Here is a 15,087-nt window from a genome sequence, read left to right as displayed (position 1 = left end):
TATGTTATTCATTTCATATGAGGAAATACTTTAAGTTATGGTGGCCAGGACAATACTTTGAATGGGGCTCCTACTCCAAATAGTGTGAGGTCTAATTGGGACTTCCCATCATGGAGACCCCCTTAGTTGATGAATTTTTAGCACTGTCAACACCAAGATAGATGATCTATTGGACCAGTTGTACCAAAAAAAAATCCTTCAAATGGACTTAAATTTAGGGTATCACCAAGTTTGAGTCAGGGAAGAAGATACTAGGAAGACTTCCTTCAAAACCAAGATTTTTTCGTATGAGTGGTTAGTTAGGTTATTTTTCCTATGTAATGGACTAACTATATTCAAAAAATTATTGAATGATATACGAGGTCATTTTATAGATTCATTTGTTATTATTTATTTGGATGATATACTAGTATACCATGTTACCTAGGAGGAGCATATCTCACATTTAATGCATGTGCTAGAGACATTGAAGAAGCACCAACTGTTGGAAAATCTCAGGAAGTGTGAGTTTGCACAATAGTATTTAGTGTATTTAGGATATGTGATTCGAAAGATAAATGAAGATATATCTTGCCAAGAAGGAGGCCATCATGAACTGACTAGTTACCACTAACGTTTTATATTGTTGTAGCACCATTCAAACCATTATAACAAGTGGTAAGAGTTTCCATTAAGGAAAGGGTTAGTGGAAGGCCTTTGAGGAGTTAAAGAAGAAAATCATTAAAGCATTGGTTTTGGAATTATTGAACTTATAATAACCCTTTGAAGTGGAGACAAATGTGAGTAGATATGCTATGGGAGTAGTCTTGGTGCAAGGAGGATGGCTTGTGTGCTACAAATATTTCATGGGGAAATTATTAGCTACCTAACCTACAACAAGGAGATCTATGCGTTTGTGCAAGCTATGAAGAAGTGGAAACACTAAATGATGGGAAAAAATAAAATAATCCACACAGATCACCATCCACTACAATACCTGCAAGCCTAAAGTAATCTACCACAGACTATGAATTACAAGTGGATGGGATTTCTACAACATTTTCATTTGCTGATAAAGTTCAATAAAGGTAGCACAAATAAGTTGGTTGAAATTCTTTCAAGGTCACCCACATTGAATATCACAACTTTTGGAACTCTAGTGCACATAGAGCCTTTCTTCCATGATGCATATTAAGAAACATATATAAAGGATGATGCATGTGCTCAATGGTGATAACACAATTGACTACCATATCCAGAATGGGTTATTCTATAGGTTGGATAAGTTACATGTTCCTAAACATGATGAAGTACAACTAATCATAGATGCTCACACCTCTAAGGTTGCAGGGCATTTTGTTGTATGGAACATAGTGGAAACCTTGCAAAGGAATGTGTACTCGCATAGGATGAAAGAAGAGTTAGCTAGGTTCATAAGAGGATGGATGATTTATTATACCAACAAGCCTAGTAATCAGAAATATGGTCTATATCATATCTTTCTTGTACCCAATTATCCTTGGGAAAAAATTTCCATGGACATTGTGGGAGGTTTAAAAAAAACCAGGAAGGGACATGACAACCTATTCATGGTGGTTGACAGGTTTAGTAAGATGTGTATTCTAATGCCTTGAAAGAAGACCATAAGTAGGTAAGAGGTAGAAAACTTATATTTTTGACAAGTTTACATACACATTGGGATACCAAGGAGCATCATTTCAGCAGGGACATAAGATTTCTCAGTGTATTTTAGATTACACTATGGGAGAATATTGACACAAAGTTTAATAGGTATACACATTTCATCCATAGAAATATGGACAAAAAAAAGTAGTCAATAGGACTTTGGTGCAACTTTTTAGGGGTTATAATCAAAAGAATTCAAAGGCCTAGGTTGAAAATATGGTATATATACAACACTTTTATAATAGAGAAGTCTACAATTCTATTGGTAAGTCCCTATTTGAAACTTATTCTTCATATATACCAACTTCATCTTTGGATATTAGACATGGGAAACAACAAGGAGTGAGGGAGGATCTCATGGGGATTTTTTAAGGGAAAAGAAATTATTGAGAAGATATGACAAATCTATCTATAGGTACAAGAGATGTTGTAGAAGTGATGGGAAAAGTACAAGGCTAAGCATAATCAACATATAACAAAGAAGTCATTTAGAGTGGCAAATAGAGAATGGTTACAACTGAACAAGGACATATTATGTAGTCCTAGTAAGAAAATCAAGACTTTGTGATATGGTCCTTTGAGATAATGGAAAATTTTGGAGATAATATGCATATATTCAGTCTACCCCGATACGTGAGCATGTACCCAATGGTTATTTTAGAGAATATAAAAATCTATGAACCTTCCACTCTGAATAAGGAAGAGGAATAGGTTTGGATACTCCTTTTTCCAATTTTTCTATAGAGGAAGAGGTTATTATAGGACTCAATAATTCTACTTGAAAACCAAATCTCCTAAGATGGATTCTCTCACTGGCTAACCTTAAATATCCACTGACTCCACTACTGCTTTTTTTCTTCACACCTTAGCCTCTTTGTAGATTGGTTGTCTCAATAATTCTCTAAATTATCTATTAATAACTATGTTCTGACCATCCAAATAAATCTCTATAGGTTTCTCTAAATTTGATTCTTCTTCAACCCATGAATCCTTGTTTTCTATTTTTTCAATATCTAGTTGGTTATCATGCTCATATGGGGCTAACTGAAACTTTAATCTTTTTTTGGAGATAATATTGTATGGATCATTAGCCCACACTTTTCCTTTCGGGAAAATTCATTAAGGCTAGCATTTGAGAAAAATCTTGAAGGCATGTCTAGTGTTCACAATGAATGGACCCACCTCTTTCTTAAGCTTTAAGATAACCTCCTACTTCCTTCGAATAAAATGCATAAGGCCTAAATTTATCTTTTTTCTTGATATATTATAATGCAAAAAATTTAACATATAGGAATACAGGACTGATAAGGAAGCACTTATAAACCATATATTCATAGTTTGTTGTGGTTTTTATAAATGTACCACCTTCATTCACTTGTATCAAAAATTGATTATATAATTTGCTTGATTTATGGAAAAAATATTTGGGGAACTTCATCTAAAAAAATTACAAATGCTACATACATAAAATGTGTGATATACCCTAAAAAAACTACATCGTTCTTCTTTCTTGTCATAATGGAAATCTAGTAGATCACTGATTATTGCTCACCCTTAGAATTCTGAACTTGTAGGCTCAAACCAGCAGATTTTATGACTTGGAAATACAACATGAGATATACATGAGGTATATGAAGTGGAAACCTAATATATATATATATATATATATATATATATATATATATATATATTATTACCTTTTTCTGCTATATTTTGACGGAAGTTCTTGGGCTTATACTTCTTTAGATGGTGCCCTATGCTTTGGCTGGTCCTGCTGACTGGGTCCCTCTCTCTGAGCTCTGAGAAAGTCATGGAATATTGTTTTCTTATGTTCAACTAACATGTAATACATCAGTTTGATGTCTCCATCCTTAGGGTTAAGAGCACTTGGAGGGAAATCCATCCCTGATTGCCGGCAACATCATTCGGCTTAAGCGCACGTGCAGGAAAATCCATCCCTGAACGCTTGTCGGCAGCCCTAGAATTTGACGTTCCACAGAACATTTTTTGGGTTTTTAAACGTATTTAATGGTTTAAAAATATTTGAAAACAGTTAAAGTGACGTGTAAAAAAAATCTAAAACCGTAAATTTGACGTTCGCGAATTTAATTTAACCGTCATAATCCATTATAAGCAATAACAATGGCTATATCTTGGAATTCCGGAGTGGAAGGCCATCTGGCATCGATCAACCATAAAAATCATCAATAGTGGGAAGGCCATCTCGGCTGTAGAGATGCTAGTAGGTTGCACCATTCGATGGGCATTAGACACGATCTTCCACATTCATTGCGTATCTTGCCAGCAATGTGGACCATCAAACATGATACCCCTCTCGTATCTTCAAGGGTCTCAAACCATTTACTCCACCACCAACCATTTACGTGTCGGGACAACAAAATTTCAAACCAGTTGAATCTCTTCAATCGAGCGAAGAGGAAAACCATATGTGATTATTGTGTAAATAAAATTTCATTTCCTGAGTTAGTACTCAGTCCTTCCTTTTGGAATGAATGATTATATGGTGTGGTGATCCAGAGACTGAAAAATACCACTTTGTCTGGCGAGGAACTACGTACCTCTGCTTTAAGCCCAAGAGTTGTTAGAAAGCAATTAAAGGTCATAAGAAAGCAAGGAAAGTTCATATATATGATCAGGTATAAAACCATCCGCAAAGGAGGGACTCTACTTATAGCAAAGGGAGGAGCTTCTACATGAAGCCCAACCGAAGCAATCAATGCAAGAACTTTGAATTTTGAATATTTACCCTTTGTTGTTGATAAATCCCTTATGTTTATTCTTACCACCAACCTTGCTCTGATCTTGGCTTCCCTTCTTTATGGTGATCTAGGTCTTATGCATAGCAAAGGTAATGTTTTTCTCTTCCTCTAATTATACTCAAGTCAATCTCGTAAGATGACAAACATCTATCTATTTCTTGGGAAAATAGGGTTACAGCCTGTGTGAATAAGATCCTTTATGGCGTGTTTGCATTCATGATCTTCTTACTTTACTGGATTCCAAAAAGAACTTCTCATCACCCTTGTCATGTGTCCAAGGAATCATGTCATTATTCTTTCCCCAACTCTAGAATTTACATCAGTTACATTTTATCAAAATTGCAACAAAATTGGGTTGAAGGAAATTTCCATAACTCATCTAGGGAATCACCAGCATCCTACAACTGCATAGGCTACTGCTCGCATTATAGGGAATTGCCAACACCAAGGAAAGATGGTTTCACTCCCTCAAACATCGTTTCAATTATGGTATGTATTTTAATAGTAGAATATATTCGTGTAAAACTCTCTCTATTTTGTAAGCTTGATTAGATGAGGCACATTTTCAAAACAAGTTTTAGCCACATGTCATTCATATGTGAAATTAGAAATAGGGAAAAAAACGACCAATTTAAAGATCTTTTGTAGAGTTCAAGGCATGATCAGATTCGTACTTGGAACTCAAACTTGGCACGATTAGATCCATTTAATGACAACTGCAAACTATAACTGTTTTTTTGACTGGGAGAAGCTTCCACTTCCTTACATGAGTGACATTTTTAGCGTTGGATTCAATTGATCTTTCAGAACAGTTTGGTCATTAGGTAAAATATGCACTCGTAATAGTTGCTAATGATTTAGCCATGTACTATTTTGGGTTTTAGGCTTGGCTTTTGAAATCAGAACTGGACTTGTCCTTTAGAACTTACATCCTTTATCCTTTAGTTTTGTTTTATGAACTTTTTCTTGCATAGTTTACCATTGTATTCTATTGGCAAGTTGTGAGAATTTTGCACATAACATTTGATTAAAATCACAGTGTTCAACATAGGTTCCATTTTTTGTATCTTGTAGAATTTTTTGTATCCTGTAGAATTCCTTTCATGCAATGAAAGAAAATTATTGACACTCTTGTACTATATTCTATCGAGGTGATTGAGGGTGCCTTAAGGCTGGTATATCGAGTGAGTCTTCCCTCAAACATTGTTTTGGATTTGTCTATTTTTCTATGTTAGAGTTGCTTATTGTTTTGTAGATTTCTAAGTTTGGGTAGAATCACATTAAGTGTTAAGATGGATAGTTCATCTCCATGGTGATTATGGGACCTAGGATGTGTTTGCTAAACATGACTTGTATAATGTTTTCATTTTTTTTTACAGTTTCTCGATTTGATTTCTAACAGACAATGAATATCACCAAGAAAATTGATTTAAAAAAAATTGACAGCCATAAATTTACTTAAAACATAAATTGACGAGCATAAAAAACAAACACCCGTCTTCAAATTTTCATTTGACAGACAAAATTTATTTGAAATTCCAGGCATGCTCGCCGGCAACATCATTTGGGTTAAGAGCACGTGGAGGAACATCCCTGAATGCCTCAAATCTAGCCGCGATGACTGAGTTAGGATTGGGTACCCTGTGAGGACCTTCGTCGAAATTCGCCCCCACAGGCACTTGCCTTACACTAGACGTAGACCTTCGTCTCACCATTGAAAGAGAAATCTTAAAATATGAAACCCTAACCACTAAACTCATTTTCATCCCTTAACGTGGAGGAAAATTCATCCCATTTTTCAAGATTTTGTGTGCCATCCACATCTCTTCATTTTCATGAAATATCCATTCAAAAGTCATGAACTTCTCTTTAAAAAGTAGGAGTTATTTATGGAGGTGGAGAAATTGCCCTGACTGCTAAAAGTGTCAGAATTTCGGCAAAAAAATTCAAATTTTTTTGTAGATGTAGTGTTTGAATCATGTTTTGGATGGTGGAAATAGATTTAGTACCATCCGAAACCTCTAAAACACCTACAATTATGAAGTTTGACAATTTTTACTTATATTTACAAAAATCCCTGCCGGAATATTTCAAAATATGACCAGAATTTCTAAAACTTTCAGAGCAAAAAAACATAATCGTTGGACTACTACCAAAAAGTATTTTCATCAGTAAATTCATTGATGATGTCATGTCTCGTTTTTCAAGATTTTGTGTTCTGCCGACTCGTGCCGACTGGAGTAAAGTTCATGAAAACTCTGTTGAAAAGTCTGCTCAACCTTTTCAGGATTATGGATTATGGAATATACTTGCGCTACCGTATGGAGTATGAAAACTCTATAAATTATCATCGTTGAATTCATTTCCATATGGTCCTGTCTTCTTTCGTGTGCTCTATTCTTCTTTCGTTTTACTGAACATATTAAGACCTTCTGAAGGTTTGTGTCTGATACAGGTCATTGGTTTCTTTACAAGGCCATTTTTTCTGACTACCCGGTGTCCATTAGGGACCTTCTCTTTGTTGGAGCATTTTTTTATTAACTCCTATAGTCCTTCGACAACTTTGTTATCGCGCAACAGTTTTATGTACGTCTCCAAAAACATAGTAAGCACAGAGGGATTAACCTTGCAGGTGCGCTGGTGTCTTGCATCTTGTGCTGACTTCCTGAGGTGGATGCCTCAACAAAGCTTTTCTTGGCCTCCATAAATGCTTCCTTAGCACGCACCAGATCAAAACCCACTTCCTTCTAGGGCCTTGCGGACCCATATGTCCTCCTCAAGCTGTTTACCCTTATCATCCCTAGTCGTTATTCCACTTCTCAACACTATAATCATGCTTTGATCTTCCTCGCGGGGCTCAACTCTCATCATATGTAAGTTCTGCGTAGGCTACTAAGGTTGCGCCTTCTTCTCTTATATATTTTCTATTAGCACCAAGCATTCTTCTATCATGTGGTCAAACTAGCTGCAGTATTGACATGCCGGGCGTGTTTGATTCTCACACTCTCATGCATAGTGCCCTGGTGTTCCGCAGTTGTAACAGTTAACTTGACCCCAGCCTCTACCAGGTCCTCCTCCTCCTTGGCCTCGCCCTCATCGCTGATCTCCTCTGCTTGCTCCTCTGGCACCTCACTCTGGAGGCCGAGTTTCAGATTGCGTCTAGTATGTAGGTGTTCTTTCTGTCATCAGCTCATAGTTGTGATAGTGGTGCTCATCGTGGACCACTGATTTGCAGAAGTTACAGAACAACTGTTGCGGTGTCTGGATGAAATTTTAAAGAAAATGGAAATTATCTATCGCGTGTTGTCCTTAAATCTAGCTACTGACTGTGAATGAGACTTTGGCTTACTAAACTTCTTGTTTAGGGCTACCCTAGTCTCTGCTAGTGATGCCAGAGGATTATCATAAAAATACTTAATATACCAAGTCAACCTGTGATCTTGTAAAGTAGTAACCAATTGTTACTTATTTATATTACCATCAATAATTTGTTGCATTGTCCATGTAGCATTCGCAACAAACCATAACTGTTATGTATCTTCACTCCTTGTGCCCTTGAAAATCGGCAACTTCACTGTGTTCGACATGTTGACTGGTGGTGGTGGTGGTGAAGGTGTGGGCGAAGGTGTATGCTGTGGAGGTAGAGGTGGAGGTGGAGTGGATGGATGATGTGTTTGTGGAAAACCCTACGTTATTAGCTAGACAACACTCTGCGGTGAGGCCAGTACTGCTCCCTTTTCATCACTTGAAGGAGGTCTGATCAACGGGCTATATTCAGGACCTAATTTCTCTCAATTTCTAAAGAGTTTTCCATTTCACGTAGCTTCGAACATCAAGGTAATGGCATAACCCATTTTTCACATAACGACATTTTAATCTAGGTATTCAAATATCTTAAATACTTACCTCATGGTCCCTTGAAAAATCGTCGCCCCGCTTCGCTATAATTGACTGAGGTATCAACTGTGAATTCTGTAAAAAATCCTCCCAGAATCCGATAGAGCCAATGATCAAAAACCTGCGTGATCTGATTTTCAGAGGCTTCTAATTGTCACATTAATTCAGGAGTCCACACTATAGGATTATCAAGTTTCCACCTTCCTTGGCTAGCTGTCAAATTAGCTAAATACTCATACAGTTCAATGGGAAAAGTGCAGAAGAATATCTCGTGTATTTCTGTATATAGGTACATGTTCAACCAATCTTCCTTCAACAGGCACAGATTCATGTTTTCTTGCGTTGTGAACTCGTGAATCTTCCTATCCAACTAGTTTTCAATTTGCTTCTTGGTCGGATTCTAGTGATGCGACATCACACATCTATTTCAAGTAGATCCTGATCCCAGCAAGGGAACCATTTGTTGGCTTAGGGGGTCCTGACCTAGGTTCAGAGTTAGTTGCGCAAACTAACAAATCCCTATAATATTGGCCTGCTTGGAAACAACCCACGTAACGCAGGCTGTAGTCTCACCTGAAGAAGTATGGGGGGATGCAAGAACCAAGTTTCTGCATTCAGAGACAAGTGCGATCTCTTTTAGCGCCATAGATCTACCTTTGCATGCATCGATAATCCCTTAGGGATCGATACTACAATTATATAAAAACAGTCTTAAAACCTTCATGAAGGTCTAGGAGTAGGCTTTGCCGACCCTTAATAGTTGATTTATCCACTTACATGCATCAGAGAACAGTCTTTAATTAGTGTTTGTGCAGATCTGCTAAGGTTATTTAGTAAACATAAAATAATTAATCACAGTCTTTGCGAAAGTACTTAACATGCATTGCATACATTTATTAAGACTTATTCAAGAAAATCATGCATCATTAGATCAATATTATATAAAAACATTATTCATCAACAACATATATCATAAACATAAGTAAACAGAGATAAACAAATATACACAGGATTTTCTTTGCTAACTTTCTTTATTGATCTCCCTTTCATATTTATAAACCCAAAACTACCCTGCGCACTCAACTGCAAGGGTCCATGCACTCAGTTGCGGACTCTACATATGCCTCTGCGCACCCAGTTGCAAAGACTTTCCTCTACTATATGACCCACTTCTCTGTGCTATCACTACTCTTCTATTGACCCATTACATTCATATCTAACATGACCTCTACCTTAGACTCTCTAAAACACACCTATTTATACGCTTTTTCATACAATCCCATGGTTTGTGGACCATGGGTGGGTCTCAAAGACGACTCAATCTTTACATAAACAAGGGGATAAAACCCATATGATTCCTAATCATCTGCACGGTCTGCATCCACAAATCATGGAGACTTACAAAAAATACATCAAAACTTGGGTTATTTTAACCCAAAACTGACCCAGGGGACCCCATCCCAACACAAACCCCTAATTATGACTCATTCTAATATTTGAGTTTCTTCCTGAAAGAACCTTGTTTCAATCATTTTAAGGACTAGCAAACCCTGGTCTCTTACTTGCTAGCATTGACTAGCATGTTTCCCTACTTCACACCTGCACTGATGACCAGCAAGTTGCTCAGTGTTGGGGGTGTGCTGATTCTACAAATTCGGGAAAAAAAAAAAGAAGCCTGAAGCTTCCTCTTCTAGAAGCTTTGAGGATCTATTGTAACCATTTACCTCAGATAAAAGTCTTGAATCCTATCCTATCCTACGTTGGAGTTTTCATCCCTAATCCCTTGAGCTCATCCTCCCATCAAGAGTGGATCTCAAGCCGAGATTGGTAAAAGGATAAAAATTCATGAACTACCTCCTTCACCTATATATTTACCTCCATCCATAGGTAAGGGGTTTTCTTTTGGAGAGTGATTCTACACTCTATAACTGCGAATGGCATAGTCATAAGCCTCAGTCCCCCTCTCCTAGCCTCTGGAGCTAGGCACTGTGTAATCCCTGAGCCCTTTCCTCAGTCTAGTACTCAATTCTAGTTCATTTTCTAATTTTCTTCAAGCATGTTATACTAGGAGTTTTTTGGGTCGATGTTGTCTTGTCATGAGTAATCTCCACTTACAGGTATTATACCTTAATATGGCAGGATCATGATTGAATAAAAGGAGAAGGAGGCTATGCTAGACGACACTCACAAAGCAGTAAATACAACTATATTATTGAGAAAGAAAATGAAATGGCACTAGATTGTGACGAGAGTTAGAAGATCAAGATCGTAATAAATAATCCATATCATTCAACCACTTGGAGGGTGAAGATGAAGAACAAATCAAACCTCTCATGAATATTAAAGACAAATCAGTAAGAAAAACAACTTGGCATTGTCATCTCATCATGAAGTCCATGTCATGATTGTCAAGTTGTGATTTGTACCAATGTCATCATAATGACATGTGTGTCCATGTGTCTTGCAACATCATTTGTTGATGTAATGATGTAATTATCAAAAGGAAATGACAAAACGTAACGTGTGTAATTCCAAGAGTCATATGTGGAGTATGAAAAGTCACATAGTCATAAATGGACAAAAGAGTCTTTACGAAAAGTCCAAAGGTCATATAGAAGTCCAAAGGTCACATTAGAAGTTGAAGAGTCATGAGGGAAGCTCAAGAGTCATGGGGATATGAAATTTCATTCCTTTTGTTATAAATACACCCTCATAACTCAAGCAAAGGGTCTTTTAGAGGCTTAGCCTCTGGAGAGATAGCCTTGGCTTCTCTAGCTTAGCCATTAGGGGAATTTTGAGGTCTAAAATGGGCCTCCTAAGGAAATTATAAAATAATAGGGTAAATAAGAAAATAAGTTTAGATTACATCATCGAACTTTAGAGGGAAAAAAGACAAAATATTTTTTCAACTCGTATTTTCAACTTATCTTTGTATGAGTTTACTCAAATTTGGCGCAGAAACACTCATTGGATGTAGAATTTGATTCCTCATCCAAGGAGTACCCATGTTGCATACTTTCGATGGACCCTACTACATGAAAAATGAGAAAACATGAAAAAACGTGATTACAATCACGTTTTTCATGTATTTCTCATTTTTCATGTAGTAGGGTCCATCGAAAGTATGCAACATGGGTACTTCTTGGATGATCAATTAATTTTTTCATCCAACGAGTAATCCTGCTCAACATTTGTGTAAAAACTAAGGGAGATAAGTTGAAAATATGAGTTGAAAAAGTAGTTTTATTATTTTATTATTTTTTAATCTTTGTACTTTTTTACTCCAAAAATGGTGAATCATCCCCCATGGTTGAGTCATATTGGTTCTTATAAAGTTTATTTTTGTTGTGCATTTTTCTTAGGAGGCCCATTTTAGACCTGAAAAATCTCCTAATGATAACAGAGAAGATCATTAAGTGGAGAAGGAAGAAGTGACTTAATGTTCCATTATTGGAACTAGTGGCTCGCCATGGTAAATGTGTACTTGGATCTTTCACCTAATAATCAGAAGCTCGATAAGCCAACATATTTTCATGCATGTATGTTGAATGTAGTAAGACTATTATTTATATGTTTTCGGTATATGTTTTGTTCATGTGTACTAAGGAAATTGAACTATTTTATTGGCCTTGGTACTTATCATGTTGAATGTGTGTTGCATTTTCTTTAACGATCATTGTGTCTGTGTGAACTACTTCGCTAGATAAATAAAAATATTTTCATGAACTCATGTGTCTCTCTTAGATTAGTATTATTACTTCCTTCTAGAGACTCACTCCTCTCTGTTCCCTTGTGAAATGCTCCTTCAACACACTACAATTGGTGTTTCATAGTGTCAAATTTCTTGTTGAATCCAAAGGTTATGTGCATACTCTCTTATGTTATTCATTTCATCTGAGGAAATACTTTAAATTATGGTGGCTAGGACAATACTCCGAATGGGGCTCCTACTCCAGATAGTGTGAGGTCTAATTGGGACTTCACATCATGGAGACCCCCTTAGTTGATGAATTTTTAGCACTATCAACACCAAGATAGATGATCCATTGGACCAATTGTACCAAAAAAAATCCTTCATGGACTTAAATTTAGGGTATCACCAAGTTTGAGTCAGAGAAGAAGATACTAGGAAGACTTCCTTCAAAACCAAGATTTTTTTGTATGAGTGCTTAGTTAAGTTATTTGTCCTGTGTAATGGACTAACTATATTCATGATGTTAATGAATGATATACCAGGTCAATTTATAGATTCATTTGTTATTATATATTTGGATGATATACTAATATACAATGTTACTTGGGAGGAGCATATCTCACATTTAATGCAGGTGCTAGAGACATTGAAGAAGCAACAACTATTGGAAAATCTCAGGAAGTGTGAGTTTTCACAATAGTATTTAGTGTATTTAGGATATGTGATTCGGAATATAAATGAAGATATATCTTGCCAAGATGGAGGCCATCATGAACTAACTAGTTCCCACTAACGTTTTATATAGTTGTAGCACCATTCAAACCATTATAACAAGTGGTAAGAGTTTCCATTAAGGAAAGGGTTAGTGGAAGGCCTTTGAGGAGTTAAAGAAGAAAATCATTGAAGCATTGGTTTTGGAATTATTGAACTTATAATAACCCTTTGAAGTGGAGACAAATGTGAGTGGATATGCTATGGGAGTAGTCTTGATGCAAGGAGGATAGCTTGTGTGCTACAAGTATTTCATGGGGAAATTATCAGCTACCCAACCTACAACAAGGAGATCTATGCCTTGGTGTAAGCTATGAAGAATTAGAAACACTAAATCATGGGAAAGAATAAAATAATCCACACATATCACCATCCACTACAGTACCTTCAAGCCTTAAGTAATCTACCGTAGACTAGGAATTACAAGTGAATGGGATTTCTACAACATTTTCATTTGCTGATAAAGTTCAAGAATGGTAGCACAAATAAGTTGGTTGAAATTATTTCAAGGTCACCCACATCAAATATCACAACTTTGGGAACTCTAATGCACATAGAGCCTTTCTTCCTTGATGCATACAAAGACACATATACAAATGATGATGCATGTGCTCGATAGTGATAACACAATTGACTACCATATCCAGAATGGGTTATTGTATAGGTTGGATAAGTTACATGTTCCTAAACATGATCAACTACAACTAATCATAGAGGCTCACACCTCTAACGTTGCAGGGAATTTTATTATATGGAACACAGTGGAAACCTTGCAAAGGAATGTGTATTCACATAGGATGAAAGAAGAGGTAGCTAGGTTCATAAGAGGATAAATTATTTATTATACCAACAAGCCTATTAATTAGAAATATGGTCTATATCATATCTTTCTTGTACCCAATTATCCTTGGGAGAAAATTTCCATGGACATTGTGGGAGGTTTAAAAACAACCAGGAAGGGACATGACAACCTATTCATGGTAGTTGAGTGTATTCTAATGCCTTGAAAGAAGACCATAAGCAAGTAAGAAGTAGCAAACTTTTTTTTTTGGCAAGTCTACGTACACATTGGGATACCAAGGAGCATCATTTCAGCAGGGACACAATATTTCTCAATGTATTTTAGACTACATTGTGGGAGAATATTGACACAAAGTTTAATAGGTCTACACATTTCATCCATAGAAATATGGAAAAAAAAAAGTAGTCAATAGGACTTTGGTGCAACTTTTGAGGGGTTATAATCAAAATAATTCAAGGGCCTAGGTTGAAAATATGGTATATATACAACACTTTTATAATCGACAAGTCTTCACTTCTATTGGTAAGTCCCTATTTGAAACTTATTCTTCATATATACCAACTTCATCTTTTGATATTACATATGGGAAACAACAAGGAGTGAGGGACAATCTCATAGGGATTTTTTAAGGGAAAAGAAATTATTGAGAAGATATAACAAATCCATCTATAGGTACAAGAGATGTTGTAGAAGTGATGGGAAAAGTACAAGGCTAAGAATAATCAAAATATAACAAAGAAGTCATTTAGAGTGACAAATAGAGTATGGTTACAATTGAACAAGGACATACTATGTAGTCCTAGTAAGAAAATCAAGACTTTGTGATATGGTCCTTTGAGATAATGGAAAATTTTGGATATAATATGCATATATTCAGTCTACCCCAATACGTGAACATGTACCCAGTGGTTAATGTAGAGAATATAAAAATCTATGAACCTTCCACTCTGAATAAGGAAGAGGAACAGGTTTGGATACTCCTTTTTCCAGTTTTTCTATAGAGGAAGAGGTTACTATAGGACTCAATAATTCTACATGAAAACCAAATCTCCTGAGATGGATTCTCTCACTGGCTAACCTTAAATATCCACTAACTCTGCTACTGCTTTTTTTTATTCACACCTTGGCCTCTTTGTAGATTGGTTGTCTGAATCATTCTCTAAATTCTCTATTAATAACTATGTTCTTACCATCCAAGTAAATCTCTATAGGTTTCTCTAAATTTGATTCTTCTTCAACCCATGAATCCTTATTTTCTACTTTTTCAATATCTTGTTGGTTATCATGCTCAAATGGGGCTGATTGAAACTTTAATCATTTTTTGGAGATAATATTATATGAATCATTAGCCCACACTTTTATTTTGGGAAAATTCATTAAGGCTAGCATTTGAGCACAATCTTTATGGAATGTCTAATGTTCATAATGAATGGACCCACCTCTTGCTTAAGCTTTAAGATAACCTCCTGCTTCCTTGG

Source organism: Pinus tabuliformis, chromosome 7 (assembly GCF_031772625.1).
Source record: "Pinus tabuliformis cultivar Carrire ecotype Pingquan chromosome 7, CPIR1, whole genome shotgun sequence".
Lineage (NCBI taxonomy): Eukaryota > Viridiplantae > Streptophyta > Pinopsida > Pinales > Pinaceae > Pinus > Pinus tabuliformis.
Note: the sequence above shows the minus strand (reverse complement) of the source record.